Source organism: Capricornis sumatraensis, chromosome 2 (assembly GCF_032405125.1).
Source record: "Capricornis sumatraensis isolate serow.1 chromosome 2, serow.2, whole genome shotgun sequence".
NCBI lineage: Eukaryota > Metazoa > Chordata > Mammalia > Artiodactyla > Bovidae > Capricornis > Capricornis sumatraensis.
The window spans coordinates 4,000,943-4,006,107 of NC_091070.1; the positions used below are offsets into that span (position 1 = coordinate 4,000,943).

At 36.7% G+C, this 5,165-nt stretch overlaps 1 pseudogene; it reads left to right on the plus strand.

Annotated features, from left to right (window-relative positions):
- The first annotated feature begins 3,826 nt into the window (after positions 1-3,826).
- On the plus strand, positions 3,827-4,763 carry LOC138073924 (craniofacial development protein 2-like; annotated as a pseudogene).
- Positions 4,764-5,165: the final 402 nt, after the last annotated feature.

Consider the following 5,165-nt stretch of genomic DNA (forward strand, 5'->3'; position numbering starts at 1 on the left):
CAGAAAAGTGAAACTGCAGAGTGAAGAAGAAAAGTCTTGCACAAACTGGAGTGACAAAATGCAAGGAAAGAATGCGTTCAGGGAAAAATAAAAGGAAAGAGTTCCTTGTTCAGAATATACACCAAAGACGATGGTAGGTTCTAACATTCATTAGACTAATAGTCATTATTCTCCAGGATAAAGGAGAAGAATAAGAACAGATAACTTATTTATGGGGCTTCCTAAAGAGGGAAAATGGGCTTCCCTGGTCAGGCTTAGGGGTAAGGAATCTGTCTGCCAATACAGGAGACACAGGTTCAGTCCTTGGTCTGGGAGGATCCCTTCCAGAAGGAAATAGCACCCACTCCAGTATTCTTGCTTAGAAATTCCCATGGACAGAGGAACCTGGTATCCATGAGTTTGCAAAGAGCTGGACACTACTTAACAACTGAACAACAGCAATAACAACAACCTAACCCCAACAAATTTGATTTGAAAATTTAAACAAGAATGAGGATGATCTCTATGTATAATATGAAAAGAGCCCTAGGACTTAATGTTAACTAAGAGAAATTGAGTTGCCATACAATGTAGAGAGATATGAAGATTGTGTATATTGTATATATGTACTTATATGTGTGTGTGTGAATATATCTGAAAAGAGAACATGAAAACTGTGACTTACAAAAGGCAATATCCTTACAGACAGTAACAAGGTTAATTGGGAGAATCATCCTTTTTGGTATAAGGTTGAAAAGTCCTAAGTAGAGAAATGGCCAGGCCAATGATTACAATAAAAGTATTTTATATAATTATGAAATGCAGAAAATTCAAATTGAGGAAAATGTCTTCTCCTAAAAATTGAATTCAAAAGGAAATCTAATTATGCATAGATTTGGCTATTCAATCAGAAAGACAGACATTTTCCAAGAACAGATGCAGTTTATTCTAATTATTTAAAACTATAACAAATTGGTATTGAGTATCATCCAGCATCTTGCTGTTTTAGCAGCTGGAAAAATTTTGAAGATTTTTGAAGGAGTCATCTGAGTTTGTTTTCAACTGCAATGGCTTGCAGAATCAAGGAAGGTAGCTTTGATTCACATTTAAGTTATGTCCTCTAAGAATTAATTTTCTGGGATTGTGATATTGAAAAAACAATACCTGGCTTTATATGAACTCTGTAGATAAATTTTCCATTCAAGACACTGACTTTTAAAGTTCTCTGTCTCCAATGTAATTGCATTAATAAGAAACTGATCACACATGTCTCGCCTTGTAACAAGAGTCCAGTGTAACAGCCATGTCATGTTTAGTACATGAAAACAGATCATCAAACTATAGCCAGTTCTTTATTTATATTTCCCACAGCATTTGTAAACCCAGAGCCTCATCTTCCTATTTCCAAAGAGATTTAGTTCTCCGCTGAGTGACTGAATTCTCTCTGCAGGTTTTCTGGAGACTGTCACAACAATTGCACGCCCATTTAGATATTTTTGAAAGTTGTTTTCATTCTCACAGTAGGTATGGCAGAGAAAGAACTACTGTAAGTGACTTTATAGAAAGATTACACATACCTGTGGGATACATTCAAGCAAAGAGAGCTCAAAAGGAAGCAGAAAATATCTTCAACACTCTTAGTGTTACTAATATGATATCATTGTTACTTTGAACATATCATTTATTTAAAATGGTGCAAATGGAAACTTAAATACTCAGGATAAAAATAAATAGTTGTGAGTACAAAGTTCACAATTGGAACATCATTATCTCTTAATCAGTGTTTCTGCTTATATTTTCTGTCATTTCTTTCTTTGGTTGTTTTGTTTGATCTCCTTGTATGTCCAACTATATTTGATTGATTGCATGACATTTTATATATCAAACATTAGAGATATAATTTGAAGCTTGATATACAATATATACATAGATTTGTATATTTCTGTTTATTTTATTTTATTCATTTGCAGGTTTTCTACTTGTTTTCCAGTGGCTAGGTTGGTGAGATTTGTGTAATCTACTACTCCCAGAGGAATTCTACGTTTTGCTTTTCATCAGAACACTGATAGGAATATAAGAGACAATTTTCTTTTACTCGGCAAGAAGCACAATACACCTTTGCCTAGATATTCTGAATTACCTCAACTATTCAAATGTGTTGATAAGATGGAAGGCTCATTATGGTCTTCCAGGACATTTATGTAACCATTTGATATTGATAATATTCCATTTAAAGTGAAAATAAATGAAAAAGTGTGATAGCCAACCTCCTGATGATCTTCTTATATTTAGATTCTTGTCCAGCTCTTTTCCATATTGAATCAGTTCTTGCCTAAGTAACCAGTAGAATACAAAAGGAGCGCAGTTGTGTGACTTCCAGGAATAGGTCATAAAGGCGTTGCAACTTTCTCCTGGATCTTGGGTTTGCTTACTCTGAGGGAAGTCAGCTGCCATGTTGTGAGAATACTCAAGCACCAAGGAGAGGTGCAAATGAAGTGAAACCCACTTGCCAACGTCAACGTTCCAGCCACAAGAGTGAGCACATTGGAAATGAACCCTCCAGTCCCAGTCAAGTCTTCAAATAAATGCAGCCAACCTATGACTGCAACTTTGTGGATAACAGAGGCCAGAACTGTCCAACCAAGCCATTTCTCAATTCTTGATTCATAGAGGTTATAAGAGATAATAAACAATTATTGTGCCTGGGTCGGAAAGATCCCCTGGAGGAGGAAATGACAACTGGCTACAGTACTCTTGCCTGAAAAATCCCATGGACAGAGCAGCCTGGAGGGCTACAGTCAGTGGGGTTGAAAAAAGTTGGACACTAATGACTAGCACGTATACACACACACACACACACACACACACACACACACACACTGTTCTTTTTATTTTTAGCTAATACATTTTGAGATTAGAATGTGGAGGAAGGTGAAGAAGAAAATTAGGAGGAAGAAGAGAAAAAAGGATGTATGGCAAAACCAATGCAGTATTGTAGAGTAAAATAAAGTAAAATTAAAAAAAAAATAAGTGGAGTGATTACAAGATTACTCAGTTATAAGAAGAGGTACATTACCAAACCTTCAGGGATATCACTTACATCACTTTATAAGGTAATACCAAAAACAGGCAAGTATTTTAGGTAGGAATCTAAATGAGCCTAACTAAACAAAAATAACAATACGACAGACTATGCTTTTGTATCAGTTTCGACGGACCATGAATTCACTTTAGAAGTGATAGTCATTTGGGACTTTGCAATTAAGGTCATAGGTGATCTCTATGCAATCAAGTATGACAACCAATGACAACCAATAGAATCTGGATACAAGGAATTCCAGACGAAACCAGCCAGCTCAAAGCTCCTATCCAACCAACTGCTTCCAAGATAACTGAGTCTCTCTGAAACCAAGACCTAATAAAACGTGTACCTATGGCCATACGAATAAATCTTCCAGAAGCAATATGGTGTTATTCAAACTCTAGGCTTTAAAGTTGTTCAGAATTTTTCCTAATCAAATGAAATAGATTGTATCTCTGGGAAGGGGACAAATCAAGCAAATGCCCACATTATACTTGAATGTCCACTTTATACTTAAGGACAGTAAATAAAATGGGCCCTCTATTTAAACAATGCTTTCTACATTGGTAAATTAAAGATTTAAGAAAAGTTCTTTGTTAATTTAGACTTTTTTGAAGTAATTTAAAAGAACACAAACACTCTGGTTTAGAGAAAGCAGTATCCTTGCAATGATAAGGTTAATTAGGTTTCTGCTTTTACACTAGTACTGTAAAAATTCTGAATATGGAAATAATTAAGCCAATCAGTATAATATTCATGAACAGTATGAAAAGGCAAAAAGATAGGACACTGAACGATGAACTCCTCAGATTGATAGGTTTCCAATATGCTACTGGAGATCAGTGGAGAAATAACTCCAGAAAGAATGAAGAGTTGGAATCAAAGCAAAAACAACACCCAGTTGTGGATGTGACTGGTGAAGGAATAAAGGCCAATACTGTAAACAGCAATACTGCATAGGAACCTGGAATATTAGGTCCATGAATTAAGGCAAATTGGAAGTGGTCAAACAGGAGATGGCAAGAGTGAGCATCGATATTCTAGGAATCAGCAAACTAAAATGGACTGGAATGGGTGAACTTAATTCAGATGACCATTATATCTACTACTGTGGGCAGGAATCCCTAGAAGAAATGGAGTAGCCATCATGGTCAACAAAAGAGTCCGGAATGCAGTATTTGGAGGCAATCTCAAAAATGACAGAAAGATCTCTGTTCATTTCCAAGGCAAATTATTCAATGTCACAGTAATCCAAGTCTATGCCCCAACCAGTAACGCTGAAGAAGCTGAAGCTGAACGGTTCTATGAAGACCTACAAGACGTTCTAGAACTAACCCCCAAGAAAGATGTCCTCTTCATTATAGGGGATGGGAATGCAAAAGTAGGAAGTCAAGAAACACCTGGAGTAACAGGCTAATTTGGCCTTGGAGTATAGAATGAAGCAGGACAAAGGCTAACAGAGTTTTGCCAAGAGAAAACACTGATCATAGCAAACACCCTCTTTCAACAACACAAGAGAAGACTCTACACATAGATATCACCAGATGGTCAACACCGAAATCAGATTGATTATATTCTTTGCAGCCAAAGATGGAGAAGCTCTGTACAGTCAGCAAAAACAAGACCGGGAGCTGACTGTGGCTCAGGTCATAAACTCCTTATTGCCAAATTCAGACTTAAATTGAAGAAAGTAAGGGAAACCACTAGACATTCAGGTATGACCTAAATCAGGTATGACCTTATGATTATGCAGTGGAAATGACACATAGATTTAAGGGATTTGATCTGATGGACTGCCTGATGAACTATGGATGGAGGGGGTTCATGACATTGTACAGGAGGCAGTGATCAAGACCATCCTCATGAAAAAGAAATGCTTAAAGGCAAAACAGTTGCCTGAGGAGGCCTTACAAATAGCTAAGAAAAGAAGAGAAGCTATAGGCAAAGGGGAAAAGGAAAGAGATACCCATTTGAATGGAGAGTTCCAAAGAATAGCAAGGAGAGAAGAAAGCCTGCCTCAGTAATCAGTGCAAAGAAATAGAGGAAAATAACAGAATGGGAAAGACTAGAGATCTCTTCAAGAAAATTAGAGATACCAAGGGAA